This window comes from Petaurus breviceps, unplaced genomic scaffold (assembly GCF_028583685.1).
Source record: "Petaurus breviceps papuanus isolate PSGF00001 unplaced genomic scaffold, PetGlider_PUasm1.0 90903, whole genome shotgun sequence".
Lineage (NCBI taxonomy): Eukaryota > Metazoa > Chordata > Mammalia > Diprotodontia > Petauridae > Petaurus > Petaurus breviceps.
Window position 1 is genome coordinate 16,491,271 of NW_027187376.1, and position 12,519 is coordinate 16,503,789.

The 12,519-nt window shown below is 38.8% G+C and overlaps 1 protein-coding gene and 1 pseudogene across 1 annotated transcript in view; one reads left to right on the top strand and one right to left on the bottom strand.

Annotated features, from left to right (window-relative positions):
- PARD3B (par-3 family cell polarity regulator beta) overlaps window positions 1–12,519 on the bottom strand; it is a 1,344,967-nt gene that overhangs the window by 1,250,569 nt on the left and 81,879 nt on the right. The gene's annotated exons all lie outside the window — the stretch shown is intronic.
- On the top strand, window positions 2,556–3,834 carry LOC138151717 (large ribosomal subunit protein uL10-like; annotated as a pseudogene).

Below are 12,519 nucleotides of genomic sequence, written 5' to 3' on the forward strand. Positions count from 1 at the left end.
ACACACACACACACACACACACACACACACACACACACACACACACAAAACTCCTAAAAACTTTATCATTATTAGGGTAGTTAGGAGTCTACACAGACAGAGGGCATGGCAGTGAGTCAATTATACTGGGATGATCTCAAAAAACAAAGAATGAAGAAGTGAGAAACAGGAATGCAGTGAAAGAAGAGTAAAAGAATGCGAGAAATTATCTCATGTAAAAGAAGCATAGAAGTAAGAACTTTTACAATGGAGGGGAGATTAAGAGGTGGGGATACAGGCAACACTTGAACCTTACTCTCATAGGAATTGGCTCAAAGAGGGAAGAACACATACACACTCATTTGGGTATAGAAATCTATCTTACCCAACTGAGGAGAAGGGGATAAGAGAAAAGGGAGAGACAATAAAAGGGAAGGCAGATTAAGGGATGCAGTGATCAGAAGCAAAGAGATTTTAGAGAAGGGACAGGATAAAAAGAAAGAAAGAAGGATCAACAGAAGAAAATGGGATGGAAGGAAATATGCAGTTAGTAAATATAACATGTGAACAAGATGAGCTCACACATAAAACAGAAGCAGAGAGGAGAATGGATGAAAAACTAGAATCCAACAATATGTTGTTTACAAGAGATGTACTTGAAACAGAAAAGACATACACACAGAGTTAAAAATAAGGAGCTAGAACAGAATCTATTATACTTTAGCTGAAGTTAAAAAGGCAGAGGGAATAGTCATGATTTCAGAGAAAGCAAAAGCAAAAACAGATCTAACTAAAAGAGATAGACAATGAAGTAACAACAAAAAAAATTTTACAGTAAGACTCTCAAAGCCTAATTTCTCAAATATTTAGGGAACTGAGTCAAATTTATAAAAACAAGAGCCATTCCTCCATTGAGAGTCAAAGGATATGAGCAGGTAGTTTTCAGAAGAAAAAAATCAAACTGTATAATCACATGAAAAAATGTTCTAAATCTTTATTAATTAGAAAGGCAAATTAAAACAACTCTGAATGACCTCACACCTATAAGAAATATGACAAATGCTGATGGGTTTGAGGGAAATTAGGTACATTAATAAACTGATGGTAGAGTTATGAATTCATCTGACCATCCTGGAGAACAATTTGGAACTATGCTCAAAGGGATACCAAACTGTGCATACAGTAATACCAGTACTAGGTCTGTATCCCAAAGATACTTTAAAAAGCAGCAGGGTGTGGGGAAGGAAGAGGACCTATATATACAAAAATAATTATAACAGCTATTTTTTTCTTTTTTAATTAATTTATTTATTTTTAGTTTACAACATTCAGTTCCACAGTCCCTTGAGTTTCAAATTTTCTCCTCCTTCCTCTCCTTCCCCCACTATAGTAGCATGCAATCAAATATAGGATCTACAAATACCTTCACATTAAGCATTAGTCAGGTTGTAAAGGATTAAAACTGATGGAATGATCAGTGGGAAAGAGGAAACAAAACAAAACAAAACAAAAAAAGAAAGAGAGAAAGTAGTTTGCCTCAATCTGAATTCAGACTCCACAGTTCTTTCTCTGGATGTGGGTATCTCTTTCAATCATGAGTCTTTTGGAGTTGTCTTATAACCTTACATTGCTGAGAGGAACCCAGTCTATCAAAGTTAGTTGTCACACATACATTGTGTCTGTAATTGTGTACAGATTTCTTCTGGTTCTGTTCTTCTCACTCAACATCAGTTTATATAAGTCTCTCCAGGTTATTATGAAGTCCATCTGCTACTCACTTCTTAGAGCACAATAGTATTTCATTACATTCATAAACCACAACTTATTCAGCCATTCCCCAATTGATGGGCGTCCTCTTGATTTCTAATTCTTTGTCACCACAAAAATAGCTGCTATAAATATTTTTGTACAAACAGGTCTTCCACCCACTTCTCTTATCTCTTTGGGATACAACCCTAGGAGTGGTATTATATAGCAGCTATTTTTGTGATGGCAAAGAACTGGAAACTGACAGAATGCCCATCAATTGGGTAATGACTGAACAAATCATTGCATGTGATAATGGAGTACTATTGTGCTATAAGAAATTATGAGGGGGACTATGTCAGAAAAAAACATGGGAAAACCCATATGAACTGATGCAAAGTAATGTATACAGAACCAGGAGATCATTGTACACAGTAACACTAATATTATAAGCGTGATTAACTGAGAATGAACTAGCTATCTTCAGCAACAAAAAGATCTAAGACAATTCCAAACACCTCATGATGAAAAAAAGCTATCTACCTCTAGAGAGAGAAATGATGAACTCTGAGTACAAAAGTATAATTTTTTTCACTTGGAGGAAAAAAAGATGAAGAAGAGTTGAGTTCAAGTTCCACCTTAATCACTCAGATCTAAGTTCTGACAAGTCACCATCTCTCTGAGTCTTAGTTTGACCATTTGAAAAATGGGCAACATGCTTGTGGAGCAGATATTTTGTGACGATCAAATGAGATAATGTATATAAAGTGTTGTTAAAGTCTAAAAGAATGAAATATATGTGATCTTTTATTTTTGTTGTAAAAAAATTATACTAAAAAACACAAAGGTATTTGATAACACTCTAGGGTAAATGAGATCCACAACCAACAAAAAAGAGACTGACAGAAAGGTGTTATGAATGCACTAGAAGATATCTATCTAGAGAAGTAGGATAAATTATCTGTGTTAGATATTGACATGTTAGAAGTCTAGCATTCGCTCTCTCCCCAGGCGTCCTCGTGCGAGTGACATCATCTTTAAACCCCGTGTGGCAATCCCTGAAGCACCGCCGCGATGCCCAGAGAAGACAGGGCTACCTGGAAGTCCAATTACTTCCTCAAGATCATCCAACTTTTGGATGATTATCCAAAATGCTTCATTGTGGGAGCAGACAATGTGGGCTCCAAGCAGATGCAGCAGATCCGGATGTCCCTCCGTGGGAAGACTGTGGTATTGATGGGAAAAAAACGCCATGATGCACAAAGCCATTCGTGGGCATCTGGAGAACAATCCTGCCCTGGAGAAACTGCTGCCTCATATTTGGGGGAAAGTGGGCTTTGTGTTCACCAAGGAAGATCTGACTGAGATTAGGGATATGCTTCTAGCCAACAAGGTGCCAGCTGCTGCCCATGCTGGTGCCATTGCCCCATGTGATGTCACTGTGCCAGCACAGAAGACCGGTCTGGGTCCTGAGAAGACTTTCTTCTTCCAGGCTCTGGGTATCACCACCAAGATTTCCAGGGGTACCATTGAAATCCTGAGTGATGTGCAGCTGATTAAGACCAGAGACAAAGTGGGTGCCAGTGAGGCGACCCTGTTGAACATGCTGACCATCTCCCCGTTCTCCTTTGGACTGATCATTCAGCAGGTGTTTGACAATGGCAGCATCTACAACCCTGAAGTGCTGGACATCACGGAGGAGACTTTGCATCTTCGGTTCTTAGAGGGTGTCCGTAATGTTGCCAGCGTCTGTCTGCAGATTGGCTACCCAACTGTTGCATCCGTACCCCACTCGATCATCAATGGGTACAAGCGGGTCTTGGCTGTAGCTGTGGAGACTGAGTACACCTTCCCACTTGCTGAAAAGGTGAATGCCTTCTTGGCTGACCCATCAGCATTTGCAGTGGCCACCCCTGTGGCCTCTGATCCAGCTGCTCCCGTGCCTGCTGCTGCCGCTCTGGCCAAAGTGGAAGCCAAGGAAGAATCGGAGGAGTCTGATCAAGATATGGGCTTTGGTCTCTTTGATTAACCTACAGAAAACAACTATTTCAGCCAGTTTATTTGTGAAACAAAGAAATAAAAGTGCTTGTTTATCTCAAAAAAAAAGAAGTCTAGCATTCCATGATTCTTTATATATGAAATACTAAACAATCATACCAAATAATGTCTAATTTGGAAGATGATGACTGAAGTCATATAGGTGGTATATCAAATGGTCAATATCAAATGTTGCTTCACTTGGAGTCAGAGAGATTGCTATGATTATAAGGGAGTTTTTAGATAGCATTCCAATACTCCAATACATCTAGGACTCACTGGTATCAGTATTCCCTCCAATGACACATGATGATTGAAAGCCATACATGCCTACTCATCCTGTGCAACTTGTATCCCATCCAATTCACTTTCTTATGTTCTACTCTTCACCATTGCATTCATTGTTACATCCCATTTAGGGTTTGCTTCTTCCCAACCAAGTGCATTTTTATATGGATTACTTTTAGGATTAGTCATTAGCCATTCCAGAAGCCTGAGGGTACTGGAAAACTGGATGCCAGACAGATGAGGGTGTTATTTTAAAGGAGAACTATAAGCCTTTCCAACAGATAAAATTTAAGTTTAACCAACCTTGAAGATAAACATTTACCCATGTGCTTGAGGCTTAAATGAAACCAGGAAGTGGGACTAAAACAAATTTAAGATACTTTCTGCTTACATGGTCTCTATTCTTTCCAATTGTCACAGAAGTCAGTTTTCAGAAGTAATTTCCAAATATATTTGCTACAGAAATGCACTTAAGGAGGCACAGCCAAGATGGTGGAGTAAAAGCCGGGACTTGCCTGAGTCCTTCCCCAAATACCTCTGAAAAGTGACTGAACAAATTCTAGAATGGCAGAAATCACAAAGAGACAGGGTAAGGCAGATTTACAGCCCAGGGCAACTTGGAATGTAGATAGGAAGGGTCTGCTGCACTGGGCTGTGAGAGAAGCACAATTTAACATGCAGGCTGTGCCAGCATAAACCCAAGCCCAGAAAAGCCAGAGCAGGCCTTGGGGACTGAATCACCAACAGCAGTGGCAGTTTCCAAACTTTTCAGTCCACAGACACCAGAGACAACTTAGAAGGTTAGCAGGGAGGGGTCTGTTGGATCTGGGTGAGAAAAAAGCGTCATACTGCAGGGCATGTGGCAGTGGTAGTAACATCAGCTGCTCCTGGAGATATCAGCCCAAAGACAATGTTTGAAAGTCACCTATTTCAACTACCAGGAGTCAAAATGATGGAGTAAATACCAACTCATTCTCACCCTCCCTTACTGAACTGACCTTGAAAAACCCAGAAAATATTGCCCCAGGAAAAATCCTGGAATAGTGGAGCTAGAAGAAAGATGGGATACGGCAACCCTTTTACCTCAGGAGGCTATGGAGATTAACAGGAAAGATCCCTCTTGCTATGACTGAAGGGGACCAGTATAGGACAGGAGGCATCTCAGCAAGCCAGTACTACTCCCCAGTTCAGCAGACCAGCAGGAGATCCTGAGCCCCATAAGGGAGGAGCAGGCAAGTGCCAACAACAGGCACACCACCAGCTCCAGCTCAGCACCAGGTAAACTACCAGACCACTATACCCTTCAGCTGCCAGCACCTGAGGCCCTAGCACACAAAACCAGTAACCAGGCCCTTAGTCCCCAGAACAAGAAGTCTTGGGACAGTGGCACCTGGGACCCAGAAGCAGAAATCAAATTTTAAAACCAGAAAAAAGGCAAACAGCATGAGCAAAAAGCAACAAATAAAAACAATGACCATAGACAAGTATCTTGGCTACAGGGAAGATCAAAATACAAATTCAGGAAAGAACAACATTGTCAATGTACCCACATCCAGAACCTCAAAAGGGAATATGAACTGGTCTCATGACCTAAAAGCATCCTTGGAAGAGCTCAAGAAGGAATTTTAAAGTCAAATAAAAGAGGTAGAAGAAAAATTGAACAATTCCTTTAAAAATACAGTTGATAAAATGGGAGAAAGTGCACTAAAAAAAACAACTCCTTAAAAAGTAGAATTAGCCAAATGGAAAAGGATCTACAAAAGCTAACTGAAGAAAACAAATTGTTAAAATTTAGAATTGGGCAAGTAGAAGCTAATGACTGTAAGACATCAAGAATCGGTCAATAAATAAAATGAAATATAAGAAAATGTAAAATACCTCATTGGAAAAATAACTGACCTGGAAAATAGATTCAGGATAGATAATTTAAGAATTATTAGTCTACCTGAAAACCATGATAAAAATTTTTAAAAAAGCATGGACAGCATCTTTCAAGAAATCATCAAGAAAAACTGCCCAGAGGCTCTAGAAAAAGGGGGTAAAATAGTCATCAAAAGAATCCACTGCTCACCTCCTGAAAGTTATCACAAATTCAAAACACCAAACAATATTGTAGCCAAATTCCAGAATTATCATATCAAGGAGAAAATACTACAAACAGTCAGAAAGAAGAAAATCGAATATCATGGAATCATAGTCAGGATAACACAAGACCTTGTAGCCTCTATATTAAAAGAGAGAGGTCGTGGAATATGATATTCCATAAGGCAAAGGAGCTTGGATTACAACCAAGGGTCAACTATGAAGGGAAACAGCATAATCTTTCATGGGAGGAGATGCATATTCAATGAAACAGGGGACTTTCCAGACTTTCCTGATGAAAAAATCAGAGGTCAACAGAAAATCTAATCTTCAAATACAAGACTAAAGAGAGGCATAAAAAGGTAAGTGGGAAAGAAAAAGAACATATTATTCAATAAGGGCAACTGTTTACATCCCTACATGGGAAGATGATACTTATAAATCTTGAGAACTGTGTCGTTTTAAAACATCAATAAGGGAAATACATAGAGGGGGTAGATTTAGGTTGACTTTTATATGATGATAACCTAATTAAGTGGCATAAAAGGAATGTAATTGGAAAGGAGTGTAATGGGAATCTGAAGATCTTCCCTGCCCTTTGGCCACTTGGTAGGCTTAAGTGAATATAAGAACCTTCCCTGATTTGAAAACATACTCTGTGGTGGCTAGGTGGTGCAGTGAATAGAGCACCAGCCCTCGAGTGAGGAGGACCTGAGTTCAAATCCAGCCCCAGACACTTAACACTTAATAGCCATGTGGCTTAACACTTAATAGCCATGCAACCTTGGGCAAGTCACTTAACCCCAAATGCCCTGCCTTCCCCCCTTCAAAAAAAGAAAAGAAAAGAAAATATACTCAGCCCCCTAATAGGCTGAATGAGGCTACATGGAGACTGTGGTGGAAAGCTTGTTTTTCAGGAACATCCACACCTTGTTACTTTGTGATTGGGCAGTGGGTCAAGAGGGTTATGACATTCTCTGATCCAGGAGAAGTCTACACATACTCCCTAAGGAGAGGTTTTGCTTTGGGGCTAACTTTGGGAAGAGTTGTGTGATTTGACCAGATAAGACTCTGGGTACCCATTGAGCCCCCCCGGCTATGAAAACCCAGATTTTGGTGCTTCCCTTTCTGGTAATTAACTAGATATGGATATAATGGTCAGACAGCTGGAAGCTTTGTCTGCTAAATTCTGTTATTTTCTGTTGTAACTTATATTTGTATTCTCTGAAGTTCAGGGTTCTGACTTTTCCCCCTGAACTAGGTAAATGATATATGTTTGATTGATTAAAGTAAGATTGTTAACCCATTTGAGTTGCTTTCCTTTAGAAAAACAGATCTAAGAACCTGTGGTAGCAGCCATCCTGGGTATGCTAGAGTGTTTGCTGCTACAAGGAGAAGGCAGAAAAGGGTAAATTATATCACATGAAGAGACACAAAGAAATATTACAGTAGAGGGAAAGAAGGGAGGGAAATTAGCATTGTTTGACCTTTACTCTCATCAGATTCGGCTCAAGGAGGGAATAACATACCCAGATATAGAAATATGGCTTTTCCTATAGGGAGTTAGAGGGTAAAAAGGAAAGAAAGGGAGGGAAGAAGCTGTAAGCAAAAGGAAGAGGGGGGGCTGATAGAAGGGAGGGCAGATGGAGGGAGGTGGTAGTCAAAAACAAAACTCTAGTGAGGAGGGAAAGGGATAAAGGAGAAAGAAAAGTATAAATGGGCAGGATGGAGAGAAAGACTGATAGCAATCATAACTTTGAATGTAAATGGAATGAACTCTCCCATACAGCAGAAGTAGATAGCAGAGTGAATTAAAAACCACAATCCAACTATAAGTGGTTTACAAGAAACACATTTGAAACAGAGGGATGCATACAGGATGAAAGTAAAAGGCTGGAGTATAATATATTATGCTCCAACTGAAGTAAAAAAAAAGGCAGGGGTAGCAAGTCTGATCTCAGACAAAGCAAAAGAAAAACAGATCTAATTAAGAGAGATAAGAAAGGAAACTATATCTTGCTAAAAGGCACCATAGACAATGAAGTGATATTGTTCTGGACATATTTGCATAAAGTAGTACAGCATCCAAATTCTTAGGACAGAAGTTAAGGGAGTTACAGAAAGGAATAGATAGCAAAACAATGCTAGTGGGGGACATCAATCTCCCCCTCTCTGAGCTAGATAAATCTAACCACAAAATATAAAAAGAAAGAAGTTAAGGTGGTGAATAGAATTTTTAGAAAATTTAGATATGGTAGACCTCTGGATAAAATTGAATGGGAATAGAAAGATATATGCCATTTTCTCAGCAGTACATGGCACCTACACAAAAACTGACCATGTACTAAGGCATGAAAACCTCACAATCCAATGCAGAAAGGCAGAAATATTAAATACATCCTTTTCAGATCATGATGCAATAAAATTATATATAATAAAGGACAATGTAAAGAGAGACTAAAAATTAACTGGAAACTAAATAATCTAATCCTAAAGAATGAGTAGGTCAAACAATAAATCATAGAAACAATAACTTCATCCAAGAGAATGACAATAATGAGACAACATACCAAAACTTATGGGATGCAGCAAAAGCAGTTCTTAGGGGAAGTTTTCTATCTCTAAATGTTTACATGAATAAAAGAGAGAAAGAGGAGATCGATGAATTGGGCATTCAACTAAAAAAAGCTAGAAAAAGAACGAAGTAAAAATCCCCAATTAAATAACAAATCAGAAATACTAAAAATCAAAGGAGAGATTAATAAAAGAAAATTAAGAAAACTATTGAACTAATAAATAAAATTAAGAGTTGGTTTTATGAAAAAAAAACCAACATAATAGATAAACATTTGGTTAATTTGATTTAAAAAGAAAAGAAAACCAAATTAACAGTATCAAAAATAAAGTTTACATTCACCACCAATGAAGAGAAAAACCAAACAATAATTGGGAACTATCTTGTCCAATTATATGCCAATAAATTTGATAACCTTATTGAAACGGATGAATGTTTACAAAAACATAAACTGGGCAATCCTTTTTTGCCATTTAATTAGGTTTTAATGGTCACATCAAAGTCAACTTAAATCCCTACTTTATAGAGCTAGAAGAAATAACAAAATTCATCTGGAAGACCAAAAGGTCCAGAATATCAAGGAAATTAATGAAAAGAAATGCAAGGGAAGGTGGCCAAACATGCCAGATCTTATGTTGTATTATAAAGCAACAATCATCAAAACTACTTTGTACTGGCTAAGAAATAGAGTGATGGATCAGTAGAATAGGTTAGGTACACAAGACAGAGTAGTCAATGACTATAGTAATGTTTGATAAACCCAAAGAACCCAGCTTCCTGGATAAGAACTCACTATTTGATAAAAACTGCTAGGAAAATGGGAAAATAGCATGGCAAAAACTGGGCCTAAACTAATATCTTACACTGCATAATAAAATAAAGTCAAAATGGGTATATGATTTAGATACAAAGATTAATAACTATAAGAAAACTGGGAGAGCAAGGAATAGTTTGCTTACTTCTCAGACTTATGGAGAATGGAAGAATTTATGGCCAAACAAGAGACAGAGAACATTATAAAATGCAAAATGGATAATTTGATTATATTAAATTGAAAAGATTTTGCACAAAGCCAATGAAACCAAGATTAAGAGGGAAGCAGAAAACTGGGAAACAATTTTTACAACCAGTGTCTCTGATAAAGGCCTCACTTCTAAAACATATAGAGAACTGAGTCAATTCATAAAAATACAGTAATTTCCCAATTGATAAATGGTCAAAAAATATGAAGAGGCAGTTTTTAGAAGAAGAAATTAAAGCTATCTGGAACCACCTGAAAAATGCTCTAAATCACTATTGATTAAAGAAATGAAAATCAAAACAACTCTTAGGTACCACATTACACCTATCAGAATGACTAACATGACAAAAAAGGAAAATTATAAATTTTGGAAAATATGTGGGAAAATTGGAGGACTAATGCATTGTTGCTGGAATTGTGAACTGATGCAATCATTCTGGAAAGCAATTTGGAACTATGTTCAAAGGGCTAATAAAATTGAGCATACTTTTGGACCCAGCAATACCACTTCTACTTCTGCATCCCAAAGAGATCATAAAAATGTGAAAAGGACCCACATGCACAAAAATATTTATATCAGCTCTTTTGTGGTGGCTAAGAATTAGAAAATGAGGCAATGCCCATCAACTGGGGAATGGTTTAACAAGTTGTGGCATATGAATTTAATGGAACACTATTGTGTTATAAGAAGTGAGGAGCAGGGGGCAGAGTCAAGATGGTGGAGTAGAAATAGGACTTCTGCAGGGCTCTGGATTTCACCTCCCCCAATTCATGTAAAAGGTGACTCTGAAGAAACTTTGGAGCTACAGAACCCACAAAATGACACAGAGAAGCTAACCTCCTGCTGAGGACAGCCTGGCAGGCCAGCAGTAAGCGGCCAGCACAGCACTCTGGGAGTGGACCTGGCCTGCGTGAGCCTGAGGTTTTAGCCCCAGGGCAGGCCTGACCAGCCACCAGCTTGAGGGACTTCAGATCACCAGCAACTGTGGCAGTTTCCAGAATTATTAACACATAGTTGCTAAGCACAAAGTGAGAGGTCAGTGCAGTGTGGACTTTGGGACCAACAGTTAGGAGTGCATTGGCTTTTGCCCCCAGGGCGAGAAGTGGCTGAGGTACCCCGGCCCTGCAAACCCAGCCACAAGGCTGCTTCACCTTTCGGCCTGCAGTTTGTAGGAGACCAAGTGATCAGTCTGAGCTTTAATCCCTCTTGCTTTAACCAGCTTTGATCTGGATTGCGGTCTAGGGTGGAGGTTCTAGGGTGTGTGACCAGCTTGCCAGAATGTGTGGAGGCTTCAGAGAGGGCAGCCAACTAATACCTTCAGCAGCTGAGAAAACCAAAGGATTTGTTAGGAAGCTCCCCTGTCTGGTAGCAGAGTCCTACTGTGGCAAAAAGCCCAAAAGTCAAGTAATTGAGTGGCAACATGAGTAAATGAGGGAAGCAAAGCAAACAGAGGAATCCAACACTAGATTCCTATTTTGGGGACAAAAAGTAGCAAAGCATTTAACAGGGGGAAGACAGTGAAGTCAGAACTCCTGAACCAAAAGCTTCAAAGGAAAATACGAGCAGGTTACAGGCCATAGAGGACCTTAAGTAGCAGATAAGAGAAGCGGAGGAAAAATTGGGAAGAGAAATGAGAACGGTGAAAGAAAATTACAAAATGAGAGTCAACAGCCTGATTAAGGAAAATAACACCTTAAAAATAGACTAACTCAAGTGGCAAAAGAGGCTCAAAAAAGGCAATGAGGAGAACAATGCCTTAAAAAGCTGAATTTGCCAGATGGAAAAAGAATCTCCAAAGCTCAATAAGGAGAATCATTACTTCAGAATTACATTGGAGCAAATGGAAGCTAATGACTTTATTTAATTTTTTTTTAAAGCAATCAGGATTAAGTAACTTGCTCAAGGTTACATGGCCAGTTATTTCTGGGTGTGGTGCTAAGTATCTGAGCCTAGATTTGATCCCCAGGTCATCCTGACACTGGAGCCGGTGTTCTTACTTGCTGTGCTACCTGGCCGCCCTGCTAATGACTTTATGAGAAATCAAGATGCTGTTAAACAGATCTAAACAAATAAAAGAATAAAAGGCAATGTGAAATATCTCATGGGAAAAACCACTGACCTGGAAAATAGATCCAGGAGAGATAATTTAAAAATTATTGGACTACCTGAAAGCCATGATCAAAATAAGAACCTAGAAATCATCCTCCAAGAAGTTCTCAAAGAAAACTGCCCTGATGTTTTAGAACCAGAGGGCAAAATAGAGGTTGAAAGAATCCACTGATCACCTCCTAAAAAAGATCCCCAAAAGAAAACTCCTAGGAATATTAGAGCCAGGTTCCGGAATTCCCAGATTAAGGAGAGAATATTACAAGCAGCCAGGAAGATACAATTTGAATATTGTGGAAACACAATCAGGATAACCCAGGATCTGGCAGCTTCTACACTGAGGGATCAAAGGGCTTGGAATATGATATTCCAGAGGGCAAAGGAGCTGGGATTAAAACCAAGAGTCCCCTACCCAGCAAAACTGAGTATCGTGTTTCAGGGGAAAATATGGTCATTCAGTAGAATAGAGGACTTTCAAGCATTCTTGATGAAAAAAAACAGAGTTGAATAGAAAATTTGACATGCAGATACAAGAAGTAAGAGATGCATGAAAAGGTAAAGAGGGAAAAGAAATCATAAGGAACTTATCAAAGTTGAACTATTAACATTCCCACATGGAAAAACAATAATTGTAACTTATGAAACTTTTCTCAGTAGTTGAAGGGAAGAGAAATATTATATATA